The sequence below is a fragment of the Notechis scutatus genome, chromosome 8 (assembly GCF_049901735.1).
Source record: "Notechis scutatus isolate UNSWTSFEM ecotype Mainland chromosome 8, rNotScu1.2, whole genome shotgun sequence".
Lineage (NCBI taxonomy): Eukaryota > Metazoa > Chordata > Lepidosauria > Squamata > Elapidae > Notechis > Notechis scutatus.
The window spans coordinates 11,396,747-11,414,563 of record NC_142016.1 but is presented as its reverse complement, the minus strand read 5'-3'; the positions used below and the strand labels follow the sequence as shown (position 1 = coordinate 11,414,563).

The window sequence follows — 17,817 nt, the reverse complement described above, 5'->3', positions numbered from 1 at the left end:
GTTTAGCAACTCTGATGTGAAGAATAATTTATGGGTGGTTGACAGTGGCGCATCCCACTGCATCACAAGAGATAAGACAAAATTTATAAAAATGTCTACAAGCTCTCAACATATATCTCTTGCCAATGGCTGGAACCTGAAAGCGAAAGGTCAAGGTTTTGCACGTTGTCCGTACATAAACCAGGATATAAAAATGTTGTATGTACCGCAACTAAAGTTTAATTTGCTTTCAGTAAGGGTATTAGATAAATTAGGTTATGTAATTACTTTTAAGGATAATAATTGCATAATTGAAAAAGATAACAAAAGGGTAACTGCAGCTTTAAATGGAACATTTATATGTCTTAGATAATAGTAAGAAAGGGGAGGCTCAAACTGTATTTAATAATATAAAGCCTCATGATGAATGTATCCATTTATTGCATAGGCGTTTGGGGCATGTAAATTTTAAAATGCTAAAACGTACAGTTGAGTTATCTGAAGGAATAAGGTTAAAACCTTGTGATAAATATTTGCGTTGTAATGTTTGCTGTGAAGATAAGAGCAAAGTATTGCCTGCAAATAGGCTAAATGGTTTCAAAACAAAAGAACCTTTAGAAGTAGTATTTGCAGACATAATAGGTCCAAAGAAACCCAGTATGGGGGTGCTAGATATATACTGAGCATTATGGACCATTATTCTAGATATGGGTTTTGCTATTTAATGAAAAGCAAAACTGAAACATATCAACATTTTTTCAATTGGCTTAGGTTTGCTGAAAGAAAGTCTAAACGGCAACTGATAACCCTGGTGACAGATAATGGTACGGAATTTGTTAATAACAAATTCCAGAACAGACTTAAGGTAGCTGGAATAGAGCATAAGAAGTCTGCTCCATACAGGCCAGAACATAACGCTTTTATTGAAAGAAGAGGCCAAACACTACAGGCAATGGTTAGAACAATGTTAACTGATTCTGGGTTACCTGATTCTTTGTGGGGAGGCTACAATGTGTGCTAATAACATATTGAACAACGTTGTTAATACAACAACAGGTGAAATACCATTTACCAGGTGGCATGGCAGGAAACCTGATCTAAGTTACCTGCACACATTTGGTGCACCAGCATGGGTGCATATTCCTGCACAACTCAGAAAAAAAGGGCAACATAGAGCTAAAAGATTTTTCTTCGCTGGTTATCAGGCAAACCATAGGGCATATAGATTTTGGGAGAAAGGCACATCTAAAGTGTTATGTAGTGCTAGTGCCCAATTTCTAGAACATGAAGGATGGAAAAAATTAGAACAGGATGCCAATAAAGATGTAATTATTGAATCCTATAGAAATCCCATTAGTTATCCCTGTAACTTTAAAAATAAAGTAAAGAGACAAATACAGGATGAAATAGTGCCCATAAAGGAAGAAACAGATTCAATAGCTGAACAGGATGAGGAAGATGAACAGGTAGTAGTTCAACAAAGTCCTCCTGTAAGCCCTGTAATTCCCAGAAGAACTACACGTATATCTAGACCGCCTGATAGGTACCAGGCTAACACAGTGTGCCAGATTAATCAAGTTCCTAATTCTGTTGAAGAAATTAAAAAGTATCCTACTAAGGAAAAAGAAAATTGGTATGCAGCAATGAATAAGGAACTGAATTCATTAAGAGATATGAAGGTGTATGAGAATGCCAAATTACCTGCAGGAAAGAAAACCATTGGCTGCAAATGGATATTTAAGGTAAAAACAGATAAAGATGGTAATTTAATCCATAAGGCAAGGTTAGTAGCCCAAGGTTTTAGGCAGAATGCTAATGACTATGATGAGGTGTTTGCACCTAGTCTTAAGGCAGCAACCTTGAGAGCAGCTTTAGTGTGGGCAGCTAGTAAAAATTATATAGTTAACCATTTAGATGTGGAAACTGCTTACTTGCACGCCCCATTAAAACATATTATTTATATGAAAAACCTGTTGGTATTAAAAGTGAAAATAAGGATAATAATGATTGTTGGTTGTTAAAGAAAAGCCTCTATGGTCTTAAACAATCAGGCTATGAATGGAACCAGTATATTGTAAAGGAACTAGACAATATAGGATTTAAAGCTGGTTTAGCCGATCCATGTCTGTTTAAGAGGGAGACAAATGGGAAAGTATCATTATTATTACTATTCACAGATGACATTGCATTGATAACTGAAACTAATGATGAAGCAAATAAAATAATAGCATCATTAGGAAAGAGAATAAAGATCAAGCAATTAGGGAGATAAAGAAGTATCTCGGTTTGAATATAAAGAAAACAAGGAAAGGTTTTAAGATATCTCAGGAAGATAAGATAAGCAAATTACTAAAAGATTACAAGATGGAGCTTTGTAAGCCAGCTAAGACTCCAATGAGTCAGGAGTTTAGCAACACTGATGAACAAAGCCCGGAGTTTGATAAGGTGATTTATCAATCTTTAATTGGTAGTTTGAGTTATATTAGTAATTGGTCTAGACCAGATATATCGTACTGCGTGAATCAGTTGGCTAGATTCAATTCTGCACCATGTGAAAGACACTGGAATGCAGCTAAGAGGATATTAAGATATCTTAAAAAGACAATGAATTATTCATTGTATTTAGAACCAAAGGGTGATTTAATTCTGAGTGCTTATGCAGATGCTAGTTTTGCATCAGAAAGAGACACTAGAAAGTCGACTTCAGGAACAGCCATAATGCTGGGTAATACATTAATAGGCTGGAAGTCAATTAGACAACAGCATATAAGTTTGTCTACTATGGAGGCAGAATTCTCCTGTTTATCATTGTTATGTACAGAATTAATAATGTATAAACAAATGTTAATTGATATAGGTATAACTGTAGATTATCCTATAATTATACATGAAGATAATCAGGCAGCAATTCAAATGGCCACAAATATTGGAGTAAAAACAAGGAGCAAACATACAGATCTAAGATACCTAAACGTGAGACAATCTGTAAGAAGTAAGATGATTCAGCTAGAGTACTGTATGTCGGAGGACAATTTAGCTGATAATTTTACTAAATCCCAAGGTGCCAGTAAGCACCAGGAGAGTTGTGAAAAATATGGGATTAGATTGTAAGGTATTATATATTTATTTCACCCAAAAGGGGAGTATGTTAGGTATAACATTGATACCAAATATGGTTTGGGTGAATAAATATATAAAACTTAGATATCATGGTTTAAGTGCTTATCACTTTAAGCACAATGCAGCAGGCAATTAGCCGATTAAGGGTGCGGTTAGAAGTTACAATATAAGGAAGCATTAGAAGCTGGAAAGCTTACTGTGAGTTACTGTTACTGTCTGTAACTGTGTGCTGCTGCGACTAACTGTGATTACTGACTGTGAGTGCCTGTGACTGAACTGTTATTGTTTGCTACTGTTTGCTGAATATCCAGCGTTTGTTTCTCTGGAGAGTGAAACCGGAGGAGGAGAAGATATCTTTATCGGCTGATAAAGATATTGCAAGGACTCTTAACTTGGACTATACTAGTGAGTCTTACTGGATGGAAATACTGTGAATGACTTAATGGACTGAATGACAATGCTTAAACTCTAACTGGATTAAAAACTATTTAAACTACAAACAGTGTTTGTGTTCAGTGTGTGTATACTCTGGGGCCCTGCCTGGTTTGACTACTGCTGCAATACTCTTCTAGGGGTTAATCCTCAAAAACCCTAACAGATGTTAAGTGAATTACATGGTCATTAAGTGAATCTAGCTTCTCCCCTTGACTTTGGTTGTCAGAAGCCAGCTGGGAAGGCCGTGAATGGTGATCACGTGACTGTTGTAAATACATGTCAACTGCCAAACATCCAGATTTTGATCCTAAGACCACAGGGATGCTATGACAATTGTTAAGTGAGAACACTGGTCATAAGTGACTTTTTTCAGTGGCATAGCTTTGAACAGTTGCTAAACAAATGGCTGTAAGTCAAGGACTACCTGTAATAGAGTTTGTCTACTTGAGCTGCCTGAGGATCTCATGCCCATCTTCACATTGAACCAGATGAGCTCTTCTGGAAACTCCTAATCCTGTTCTTATCCATAATACTCATACCGAATCCATTCTGGGGATGCAGCCATGAAAGTAGCAACACTCACTAATCAGAGGGAAGGATAGGAACCCTAATGTTTCTAGAAACATTGCTAGAAGCGTGAGCTGTGGTGGTGCAATGGTTAGAATGCAGCACCACAGGCTAACTCACTGCTCACTCCAGGAGTTCGATTCTGAGTGGTTCAAGGTTGACTCAGCCTTCCATCCTTCCCAGGTCGGTAAAATGAGGACCCAGATTGTTAGGGGCAATAAGCTGACTCTGTAAACTGCTTAGAGAGGTCCGTAAAGCACTGTGAAGTGGTATATAAGTCTTATTGCTATTGCTGTTGCGAACACTGAAGGCTTGAAGGAGTGAACTACGCTCAAAATAGATAAGTGAGCTGTCACTCAACATTCTGTACCCATTAAACAAGTACAAGCCTAATGGATACAGAATGTCAACTGACAAGGTGTGAAAAGTATTCAAAAAGTATCTTTGAGGTGCCTATGAATGTGAGAGAGAGAGAAAGGGGGAGAAAGAGAAAGAAAAAGAAAAAAAGCCAGACAGAGAGAGACAGAGAGAGAGAGACAGAGGAAGGAAGGAAGGAAGGAAGGAAGGAAGGAAGGAAGGAAGGAAGGAAGGAAGGAAGGAAGGAAGGAAGGAAGGAAGGAAGGAATAGTCCCACATGTTCATCTCCTTTTGCTGCAAGTCAGTTTTATAGCCTGAAACCTATCCAAGACTAAGGGACTGTCATGCCAGCTCAAAGGAAGGGCAGGAAGCATATTCTCAGCTGTGAGATGTTGTGGGGAGGGGAAGGGAAATTCTGTGGCATGAGGAATGTTTGCCATTTTAACATGACCTTTCCCTCCTTCTGAACTTGCTTCAGGGGAGGAAAAAAAACCCACCAACGTTACTGAAATGCAAAAGCTTCGATGTTTGCTGCTGAGTTCCTAAAAGGTGGCCAGGGGTAGGAGGGATGGGAGGGGGAAAGAAAAATTAAAAGTATTATTTTCCCAGTACATAACATTCTGGGCAAGGTGCCAATGAAAATTCTCACTCATCCAGGTAGAGTTGTCTATAAGGTTGAGTCATATTTTTTGTGGGTTTGAGACGTTCTTGCTGTCCATCCAAGCAGCTTCTTCAATCTGAACAAGTTGGTTAGGGGAATCTGAGGAGGCAGAGAGTCGTTGGAATGTGCCAACTCCTAAAATTCTTAGGGGTATTTCTTAGGTAGACTCTCTGCTTACCCAGATTCCTCTAACCAACTTGTTCAGACTGAAGAAGCTGCTTGGATGGGCAGCTAAACATCTCAAACCAACAAAAAATAAGCCCACTTGCCACGACTCAACTTACAATCTTCATCAACATATGGCCATAATTTTGGGGAAGAAGCCCTGAAGTTAGTGTGGGAAAACCCCTAAGAATTTTAGGAGTTGGCACATTCCAACGACTCCCTTGCCTACTCACGTTCCCCTAAGCCAGTGTTTACCCACCTTGGCAACTTTAAGTCATGTGGACTTCAACTCCCAGAATTCCCATGGCTGGGAAATTCTGGAAGTCCACATATCTAGGTTGAGAAACACTACCCTAATCAATGTGTTCAGGCTGAAGAAGGTGCTTTGATGGTGAGCAAAACATCTCAAATCAACAAAAAGCAAGTCGAGTTGTCCATGACTCAAACATGCTTATAGAATAGACAATTCTGGGCAATATTATTATTATTACTTTATTGTCAGAGTACAACATGTATACAATGAGATTGGCTGAGCCTCCCTTTGTGCACCCCTTCCCCCAACACAACTCACAGTGAGGACAGAAGTCCCTAATGCAGTCCCAATCTTATTACACTATTTTCCCTTGCTACTTAAAATATTGCTAATTAAATATTGTAGGTCGTCCCAAGAATGCTCCAACAAGAGGTCATTGTGGCAGGCAGGTGGCCAGAGAGAATGCAATCACAGAAACCCTTCACAAGAGGAGAATTTGATCTACCCACATGGAGAGACCCACCCCCAGGAAATCAGGCACTAACAAATAGAAAAGCAAACTGGATTTTAATCCAAGTCTCATCCCCAATCACCTCAATGCAATCTTTCTTCTGTCCCATGTTGTTGGAATAAAAGGTAATAAAGCTTAAATAAAATCAAGTTAAACATTTATATGCTCAGAGAGCAGGAAAGCAATATATTCACAAGAATGTCAAAGCCACAGGCAAGAAGCAGCTGGTTTCACCTTTCCTTCAACACCACCAAATCTTGTTTAACATCAATGGTTTCTTTTATTCATTAGCCCACCTACATTCTGGCCATCATTCTTCAGTCTACCTTCTTTGTGGACTGAGGTTCTTGGGGTTTTTTTTATATCCTAATTTATACTTGATTAACATGAACTTATTAAGAGTAAAGTGCAATCTCTGCAGAAGTGGAAACTTTGCCCTCCCTGATATTTTAGTACTTGTTTAGTATTTATTTGATTTGTCAATCACTTACAAGATATAGGTATAAGAATAAACATAGCTTTGAATACATGAGATAGATACTTATAAGAAAAATAAAAAGAAACAATAGGACAGGGACGGTAGGCATGATTGGTGCGCTTATGCACGCCCCCTACAAGCCTCTTAGGAAGGGGGTGAGGTCAATAGTAGACAGTCTAAGGTTAAAGTTTTTATTTATTTATGTAAGTTTTTCATCAAGCCCTTGTTCATGTAAACAGAAAAGAAAGAACTCCTGAAACCTGCAATTCCAAAGGCTGGAAGTGGAATTTTCTCATAGTGCCGGGGGCAATGTTTACAAACCGAGAAGCAGAACTGTACTTCAGCCAAGGGTGGGACTAAGTTGAAAGCTAAATCTGATTTATTGAAATCTGATTCAAATGAAATTAAATTAATTAAATACAGTTAATATGAATGTAGTGTTTTTCCAAATGTTTAATCGGTTGCTCTTCTAATTATCCTGTCAGGTAATAGTTACATACAGGTAGTCCTCGACTTACAACCACAATCAAGCCCAAAGTCTCTGTTGCTAAGCAAGACAATTGTTAAGTGAGTCATGCCCCCATTTTGCAACCTTTTTTGCCCTGGTTGTTAAGCAAATCACTACAGTTGTTAAGTGAATTGTGTGACTGCTAGGTGAATCTGGTTTCCCCCATTGATTTCGCTTCTCAGAAGCTCCCTAGGAAGGTTGCAAGTGACAATCCAGGATGCCAGGATTCTGCAACCATTGCCAAGCAACCGATCGTTTGACTGTGGGGATGCTGCAGTGGTCAGAAGTGTGAGTCACTTTTTTCAGTTACATTGTAACTTTGAGCAGTCATTAAACGAATAGTTGTAAGTCATGGGCCACTTGGATTCAATGGGAAGTGAAATGTAAGGCAATTGGCTGTTAATTTCTGTATTACAAGAATTATACATAAGCCTTGGAAGATTATTTTTATATACAGTGGTACACCTTGGTACACACCGTTAATTGGTTCCAGGAGGTGCGATGAGTACTAAAAAGGACGAGTACCAAACCAATCATGTGACTTATCATGTGACCTTTGGTTTCTGCCAGGAACAACTTCTTATCTGTCCCTTTTCCTTTGTCAGTGACCTTCCCAGCATGGTGGACTTCCTGTCTGTCTTCTGTGGCTGTACCCCACTTCCTTTTGCAGCCGACTTCCTGTCTGTTTTCCACAGTCGCCCCCTCCTACTATCGCAACACATTGAGTACTAAACAAATGCTGAGTACTGGGACAACATTTTCATGTCAAAATGTGTCTTGTACCAAACTTGACCAGTTTTGAAACAGTTGAAAACCAACATACCACTTTACAATCATCGCTGCAAGATTACTATATCTGGTAAAAAAATGGAAAGACACTGCAATACCCACAATGGAGGAATGGTTGGTGAAGATGGCGGAACTACCAGCAACGGCAAAAGTATTTGCTTAAAGAAAGATCAACAACTACATTAATGACTGGAACCGCCTTATGGACTTTTTTCTGAAACAAGGAAAAAAATGAAGTGGTGATTTATGGATTTGATGATAAGAAATGTAGATTAAGGAAAGAAGAAGATTACAATGTAACCTTAGGAACTGTGTAAAATATAAATGCATTTATAACTTATCTTAAAATTGGAAGTTACTTCTTTATTACTTTTTTTCTATTTCATGCTTTATTTCTTTTTCACTTTCTTATTATTTTTCTCTGTCCTTTTCCTCAATTTGAAATTTATATTGGTTTCATTCTGCTGAAAAATTCTTTAATAAATTTTAAAGAGAAAATAATATATAAAAAGCATTTTTAGAAACATAAGGGAAATTTCCAGTTGCTTTGAAGTATTCTGAAATAAAAACCACACGCTTGTGTGGTTAGCTCTGTGTTAGCTTACCGCTCTGTGCTGTGTGCTGCTAATAAGCCATTTCCTTGAATTATGCTTCAGTAACTTTGTTAAAACACTGTGGGACTTTTAATATTCATTTCAGTGAGCATGTATAAAAAGGCTGGAGGTGTTAGTGAAAGAGAAAAAAAAAATGGAAAGTTTTCCCTTTAGATTCCTCTAATTCTAAAGTTGCACAGTAGTGGAATTTTTTAAAAAAACCAAACACACCTTTTTGTGGAGGAGGAGAAATTAAACGCTTAATAAACATTAGACATCCCGTAACTTATTGGGACATTATTTCAGAAAAAAATTGTTACTTAAACAGAAACAGAAATGTGGGCAGGCAAAAAGCCGATGAGGAATGACTTTTGATTTCCTGTGGGCTTCCCCACTGATGTTCCTTATGGGAAGCTGGCAGGGAGTATGGAAAATGATGATCATATCATTGCAGCGGATTACAGTGGTGTGACGGCATGGTGATACTGAAAGTAGCTGCAACTTTGCCAAACTTCAATCCCATAGCAGGCATGGGTCCTGGATTTTGTATGAATTCTTTAAATTAACCCAATTGATGTATGCCAATTCAAAAACTGGTGCCCTGGGATGCACTGTTTTGGCCAATGAAGGTTATAAATAGGCAGTGTTTTAGAAGTATATAAATATACAAAGTTCTACAATTCCAAAATAGGGAATATTTATTGCCCCACTGTTGAACCAAACCTTAAAAGCCAATGTTACAAAATCAGAGATTCAGTCTGTCCTGAAGTTTGTGGAGAACTTAAGAAGCTTGTAGACAAAGTGTGGAATCATTTTTTCCCAGCAACTAAAAGATTGCAAAGGATTTTTTTAAGTGTGCAAAATCTTTACGAAAACTTGCTTAGTTCTTTTTTTTTCAGCCTGAAAGCAGGAGGAAATTGCATTGTCAATTTTCAACGGTAGGCCATGGGATGATAGACGGGACTCCAAATGAAGGGGCTATATTCAGCCCATCTCTGGTTTAAACTTTGAGACTCTACAGAGATAACAATATGTTTTACTTTGCCCAAATTGTGGATGTAATCAAGGTCCTAAGGAAACAATGCATGAAGTGTCTTGAGTTTACAGAGGCAAGCCCAACTTAGTCCTGAATACTGTACTTAGTACAGGTAGTTCTCGACTTACAACAGTTCATTCAGTGACTGTTCAACATCATTGAAAAAATGTGACTTACGACCGTTTTTCACTTTCAATGGCTGCATGATCATAATCACATGATCAAAATTTAGGCGCTTGGCAACTGTCATGTATTTATGACGGTTGCAGAATCCTGGCATCATGTGACACCCCTTTTGCAACCTTCTGAGAAGCAAAGGCAGTAGGGAAGCCCAATTCAATTAACAAAGGTGTTACTAACTTAATAACTGCAGTGATTTATTTAACAACTATGGCAAGGTCGTAAAATGGGGCAAAACTCACTTAACAAATGTTTTGCTTAGCAATGGAGCTCAATTGGGGTCATAATCTGAGGACTACCTATATTTCACTTAGTGCCAAAGTGGGGCCACCAGAAGCTGATGAGCTCCATCAACAGTTCCCAGCATTTTTCATTATGGAGAGGAATTCTGGAAGTTGGCTGGGGAATTTTGAGAGTTGATGTCCACCAGTCTTAAATTTGCTAAGGCTGGACACCCCAGACTTAAACTTGGTCTCATGTGGCAAGACAGAATAATATCGAATTTTTGTAAAAAATAGACAAGAAATCAACAAACTTATTTGGGCATAGGTTTTAGTGACTTGTTTGCAAAGTTGTTTTAAATACGTTTAACTAGGTCGATTGGTTTAAGTTCTGCTTTTGGGCATATCCTCACGCAACTGTTTTGACTTCTTGCATCAACCTGGAAGTGTATTTCAACAGCATAAATACAATTTGATCCAGGGCAAGTGAACAGGCCCATGAATTAGGATCAGAAACTTATTAAAACCTACACTGAAGTAGGACTGTCAACTCTCAATCCTCCTTATGCACAGAAAGCTGATCCCTGTAAATCTAAAAGAACATTTTATATTGCACAGACCTAGAGGAATCGAGCTACATTTAAATGTCCCTGGAGACCGAGATATTAGGTTGTATTATGTCATGTGCAAAGCACAGCAGTTTTTGTTAAGTGTTGATCCACAGGGCACAAGTGCAGACCAAAAGAGTTTAATTTATGTGACAAATGAATTTCTAAAAACAACTCCACAGATAAAGTAAGGAAGCTTTGGGATCTGTAAAGGAAGATTTTCAGCTTGTTCCAAAAATGCTGCTCCAGAGCTCTTTAGGAAACCCTCTGACAATTACAGCAGCACAAAACAGATATACATTACAGAGGAAGTATGCATCAAGGTCAATAGTATAGGCACGTGGGGGGTTAAGGGGGGAAGAGAGAGAGAAAGAGAGAAGGGACAAGAAAGAAAAGAAAGAGAAAAGGAAAGAAAGAAAAAGGGAGAGAGAAGGGAAGAAAAGGGAAAGACAAAGAAAGGGGGGATGGAAGGAAGGGACAGAAGAAAGAAAGAAAGAAAGAAAGAAAGAAAGAAAGAAAGAAAGAAAGAAAGAAAGAAAGAAAGAAAGAAAGAAAAGAAAGAAAGAAAGAAAGAAAAGAAAGAAGAAAGAAAGAAAGGGAGGGAGGGAAAAAGCGGAGGGAGGAGAAAGTGAATGAGATAAATGGAGTGTTTTGCTCTTTGCATTGGTCTGTTCTTTAAGGGGGGGGGGTGTTGCAAGGAAAACACTGAAGGAACTCAAGCGTATTCTGCTGGAGTTCTTTGAAGGAAAAGCCCTTTCAGAGGAGGGCAGGTACCAATATAGAATCAAAACCAGAGAAAGGAGATTTCAAAAGGGTCAGTGCCTTTTAGGCAATGTTTATTGCCAAATGTTCTCCAAATTTAAAAAAAAAATGCTTATAAAGAAGAGTAGCTGTAGCTCAGGGTTAAAATGAAGAGTCCTTTCTTGCAAACGTTTCATTACCAAACTAGGTAACATCATCAGTCATCATCTGGGGTTGTTACCTAGTTTGGGTAATGAAATGTCTGCAAGCTCAGCGAGCGCCAAGGACTCCTCATAAAAATATCCTTCTCCAAACATTGGCTGAGAACACACCCACAGACTTTAACTGTCAATCCCAAATACCGAACTTGCAAAAAAAAAAAAAAAACCCTCCCCGAAATACCGTATTCCTCAACTTATTATCACAATTGAGCCCCAAATTTCCACTGCTAAGCAAGGCAGCTGTTTAGTGAGGTTGGTCCCATTTTATGACCTTTTTCCCCCAGTTGTTAAGCAAATCACTGCAGTTGTTTAAATGAATCGTCGAATTGGCTCTTCCCATTGACTGTGCTTGTCAGAAGCCAGCTGGGAAGGATACAAATGGTGACCACACTGACCCTGGGACACTGCAACTGCCATAAATAGATGCTACTTGCCAAGCACCCAAATTTTGATCATGTGACCATAGGAATGCTGCATAAGTCATTTTTCTCAGTGCCATTGTAACTTTGAACAGTCACTAAATGGATGGTCATAAATCAAGGACTACCTGTATTTTGACTATCTTTAGTATATCATGAGAATGACTTCATCGGTTTACCTCAAATGAGAAAACAGGATTTTTTTCCCCCCTTTGAACAAAGAAGCATATTAAACATTGCTTAAACCAGAGGTCTCCAAACTTGGCAACTTTAAGACTTGTGGACTTCAACTCCCAGAATTCCCCAGCCAGCATAGCTGAATTCTGGCAGATCAATAATGCTGTTCTTTGGACTCTTGTGTCTGTTATTTATATTGGCAGGTGTACACAAAACTGAAGTTTTGGAAAGGTTCAAAGTCTAGACAAGGCAGCTGAAACTCAAAGACTTTGAAGAACCAGGGCTGCATCCTGCCAAACACACACAGCCCTGGTCGTCTTGTGGGATTAATGAATAAACCCCAAATGGGTCAGGATTAATTTTTCTTTGAGCTATTTACTCAATCATAAAACAAAACATTTCCACCGGAAGAGGAAACCAAGCCACCCACTTAACCTAGCCTCTGGAGATACAATCCCTTTAAGCCAGGGTTCTTTCCCAGGTGGTTGATATCTGCTCAAGCAAAGTTTGTGATCTGATATAAAATAATTTTTAGCTGGAGATGCTAAAAAAAATCAAATATGCACAGACAGGAGATTCACATGGTGATTGTCAGGCTTCTCCGGATGATATTCCCATGAGGAGGCTTGCAGCCAGAGTGTCAAGGACATAGCTCTGCTGAGATTGTCACTGGGGATACAATACTAGAAAAAATCCTTAATAAAGCAGGAAGCCAACACTACAAATTTGTATTCAAGTCATGTATACAGAAGTTCCAAAGTTCAGATTCTACTCCTCATTCTCTCAACTTTACAGCATAACAAATCAAGAGTCACCTCACCAGCTCTTATTTTCATTTATTTATATATTAATCCATTTATAGGGCCATCCATGTTGCAAATCCAACTCTGAGCATCTAAAAGCACATGAGAACAATTACAAAACCTTATTAACAAGCTCTTGACCTCACAGTCATCACTGAAGGACACAACCCTGGTCCCTCTATAAAGAAATAGACCGAAAAAACAGTCACCCTGGGATCAAATCAGCAGACTCTTGGCTGAATTCACACATTGAACCAAACCACAATGTAGTAGTTCCTTGCCTATGGGCTAGTGCAGTGAATAAATCCAGGCATTGTGATGTATAAACAGATGGACGTGGTTGCAATCTCCATGACCCCAGCCACTGGATGTATTCAATGCACCATGATTAAAACAACCCATAACTTAGTGTAGTGAAGACAGCACTACACAGCAATTAGCTCATTTCTTTGGGTTGCTCTTTTCAATAAAGATGTCGAAGAAGAACATTGGCAATTAATTGGCCATTCACTTGATAGCATCCTCACTGTCTGCATTCACAGAGAACGCTAAGCCAATGTCGGCAAATTACCCCATCTGGCTAAGCTAAAACCAAATCAGTCACTGATTTTCTTGTGCAAACCTAGTTGGTGTATGGCAGAGTTTCAGGTCAGTTGTATTTCTAGGCCCTACCTAGAGATTCCAGGAATCGAACCTCTGCTCTGAATTTTTTTAGGAACTACTCATAGTCCCCATTAAAGTTGTTGCCTTTCCGGCCAGCGCGGATAGCATGCAAGGAATGAATGAATGCCAGGAAAGGGGTTAAATAACTGAAATGAGACAAGAAGAGAAGTGAAAAAGGGTATACCATGAAGAGGAACAGAGAGGAGGGGGATTTCAGCTTCCAAACCATTTGGGCAGAGAAGCACCTGCATTTTGGGAAGGGGGAGACACTTCCAGCTCACCTGCTACGCATAAACTCTGAACAAGTTGGAACTCCACATGACAAAAAGAAGAGTTTGTTGCTATTTTAGAGCACTGAGGAAGCATCCCAAAATATGCTTGTTATAATATGTATAACGAACATTGAATTACAGGATATGAGGGTGGGTCACCCATGCCCTGAGTGAGTCTGAGATGTATTGGAACACCAGTGCTCACCCTCCTCCTCTTAGCCTGGTCATGGTTGCTTAACGGGCCCTTCTTAGAAAGCTTCTAGAGCAAAGCTAGTGGGGAATTCTGGGAGTTGAAGTCCACCAGGCTTAAAGTTGCCAAGATTGGAGACCCCTATTCTAGATGGCCTTTAAAGGCCATACATACATACCAATTCTATTTTCCTTAAGGCAAAGAAACCAGAATAGTTTGAAAATCATTATTTCTTGTTTAATATGTTATATGAATGCAGCCAACTGTGGGTCAACAGTTAGTATTATGGATAAAGCCAACCTGTGGCTACCATTATATTCTAATTCAACACTTCCCAAAATGTTCTAAGAATAATTTATTCTCAATTCTCCAAATATCACAATTTTAAAGCTGCTGATGTAGAAACCGCATGTGCCAATGCTCACTAACAGCCAAGCTGATAAAGGACGAGCTTTTTCACTTTCAGAATATCAGCAAACTTTGTAATCTCTGAAAGTCCCCTAGATTTTCACAATGCTTTCTTTTTAAAATGTGAACCCACTAAAGAGAGGAGAAGGCCTGACACAGTCCATTTCTCAACACAATGGTACCTCGGTACTCGACTGCTTCAAAATTTGTCGAATTGGTACTCGACACATTTTGACGTGAAAACATTGTCCTGACACTCATTGTTTGTTTGGTACTTGAGGCACTGCAAAAGGAAGTCGGGGTCAACTGCAGAGAGTGGGCAACAAGTCAGCCCTGCTGGAATGGTCACTGTAAAAGGGAGCGAGGGACAGCCACAGAGGGCGGACAGGAAGTCGGCCATACTGGGAATGTTGCCGATATCAGAAAAGGGACAGATAGGAAGTCCTTCCTGACAGAAACAAAAGATCACATGGCAAGTCACGTGGTTTGTTTGATATTCATCCTTTTTAGTACTCAACATGACTCCCAGAACCAATTAAGGACAAATACTGTAATATGTACCACTGTATGTGGTTTATTTAAAGTAGGGGATATTAAAAAGATGTATGTATGCACTGACAGCCTAAATGTGCAATTATCCTTGCCAAATGACTCTGATGGTTCTTGCAGGCAAGCAGCTTTTTCCTATCCTGCTAATCTCACACCTGTTATCTGCTGAGCCCCAGAGAACACAGTCATGTTTTGGCTTCCCATACTTATCTGGCACCAGGCTCCTTGCCAGAGTGTTCAGATTCTACCTATAACTGTGAAGACAGCTATTAGTTTGTAATGGAATGTGAGAATGACCTTGGAAGATGGAAGGAAGAGATGCTGCCCAGGAAATGATCCGAGAAAAGGGAAAGGAGCCCACAAATGAATAATGGGCAAAAAAAGAAACTTAAGAAAGGATCCACCATAAGTAACTAGGTGGTAAAAAGAGACAGTGGGAGATTTGTACTCTTAGGCTTGCAAGTTTCTGTTCATATTCTTGTAATAAGTTTGAATTAGTTCATCTTGTTGTGTTTCCTGCCTGGTCTACTTGAAAGGCTGACATGATTCTGAGGTCATGTGAGGACGAGGCGTTTAAAGAGTGTATCACTCTCATTTTGTATAAAGACCTGCTCTTATAACTTCACTTATGGAGAAGGGCCACGAGTTCCTATCTGAACAGATATGGGCATCATTAAGCTGTTACTGGGCGGGTGGTTGGGAGGAACAAAGCAGTAAATATGTTTAACCTTTTTTTTTTTTAAAAAGTTATAGAATGTGTTCGAATACTTATCGTATATCAGTTAGTTCCAAAGTATGTTTCCTTTCTTGCTTCCTGGTTGCATTTGTTTGCTTTTGATAAATAGCAAAGGAATATGGCTTGACTTTGCCAGATCTTGCTATTTGCCTCAAGACAGTCTGCACTACAAACCGGATGATTAGGTGGAGATGGGTGAAAGAGCAAAGAACTTTTCAATAAAGTAGAATATTTCTGGCTAAAGGTTGAAATGAGGGGTGCTTGGTGCTCTCCAGGCTTGGTGGCTTTCTTGCAGACCTTTCATTACCCAAAATAGGTAACACCATCAGTGCTGGAAGAGGGCGGGGTTTGCACTCAGCTTATATTCTAGAGGTTTGCCCTGTCAGTGCTGGAGGGGTTGGTTTTAGAGGTTCTTTGCTTGGCCTGTTTACTGTTAGCCTGTTTGGCAGTTCCTACCGTTTGGGTTATTGTTTAATTCTTGATTGTTGGACTGATGCTAATAGTAAACAGCCCAAGCAAAGAACCTGTAAGACTAACCCCAACAACACTGTCAGCGCAAGCCACTAGACTAAGCTGAGAGCAAACCCCACACCTTACTGGCACTGATGATGTTACCTAGTTTGGATAATGAAATGTCTGCAAGAAAACCACCAAGCTCAGAGAGCACCAAGGACCCCTGAAAGAATTTTTCATCATCACCAAGTAGAAATGTTATCTACCCATCCTTCAGTAGGCAGAAAACTAGTCTGAGATGAAATGGACTCTCTTATTCTATCTGGTAACAAAGCCTAACAGATTTATATACTTCACATGGCCCTTGGATGGGATTAGCATCAACAGAAGAACCCTCTCAGGTAGTCCTCAACTTATGACCATAATTGAGCCCAAATTTATGTTGCTAAGCAAGGCACTTAAGTGGATTTTGCCCCGTTTTATGACCCTTTTTTGCCACAGCTGTTAAGCAAATCAATTCAGCTGTTAACTTAGTAACACGGTTGTTAAGCTGGCAGGGAAATTCTGGCAGTTGAAGTCCACACATCTTAAAATGACTAAGATTGAAAAGCATTGCTCTACTCTGTTGCCTAATTAGCCCAAAGTCTAGATCCCCAGCAGGATACCCGGGGCACTGCTCTGCCCAGAATTCTCCAACCAGCACTGCCAGGTCCCTTGACTCACCTGGTTTCTTATCTTAAACCATGTTTAAAGCAAACATGATGGAGCTTTCAGCACAGCTTTTATTTGCAAAAGTGATTGCGTGCTTCAACATAAAAAAAAGCAGGTAATTAATTGCACCCGGGATTCTCTTGGAAGGGTGCCTACCTGCCCAGAGAAAGAACAAATAAAAACAAGAGAGAGGCATACATTTGGGGAGGGGAGGAATTAGAGGGGGTAGCAGGAAGCTTTCTGCTTTAATGATGTCTCATTACAGCTAGTTATGAATGGGCCAATCTTCTTCCTGCTGCACCCGCTCCTGGAATGCCATTTTGGGAGACTGCCCACCATGCACACTTCCAAATTTAATCCCCCAGCCCCAAAAGGTTGGGGACCCCTGACCCCTAGGCTAACCCAGTGGCTGGGAAATATTGTTTTAGAAACAATTAATAAAGCACGCACTGCCATGGAGTCTGCCAGGCTCCCTTTGAAATGTGTGAGGAGATCGAATGCTTTAATGAGGCAACATTATTCTTTTCAAGCACAGAAAAGAACGCAGAGGACCAAAACATTTTTTGAGTGGGGACAAAGGTGGGGTGAGAGCCTATTGCTTCCCTTCCCTTTTATCGCACAGGAAGTTTAATAATTCCTTTGATTACTGCATTGAGCCAGCTAGCCATGAAAAATAAATCACAACAGTACACACAGAGAGAGAATAAAAATGCCATTAGAAAGATCAATAGCTGATCCTGTGTACAAGCACACCTAACTATGCATACAGAGACACAGAGGGTGTATAATTACCCCGAAGCAAAATGAAGGATATATTTCATACAGCCTTGAACGAACTGTAATTTATTATTTAACAGCAGTTATCAGGGCTGAACCACCCACCAACCAGGGTTAACAAGCTAGAGGTTCTGTGGTTCATCTCATACACCTATCCGAATGATTAGCATAATGACCAGGTTCATATACAAAAACATAATAGCGCTTTTTGGGTTTGGCTGAGAGACTATGATTTA

At 39.5% G+C, this 17,817-nt stretch overlaps 1 protein-coding gene across 4 annotated transcripts in view; it reads right to left on the bottom strand.

The window, feature by feature from the left end:
* RPS6KA1 (ribosomal protein S6 kinase A1) overlaps positions 1 to 17,817 on the bottom strand; it is a 102,194-nt gene that overhangs the window by 81,682 nt on the left and 2,695 nt on the right. The gene's annotated exons all lie outside the window — the stretch shown is intronic.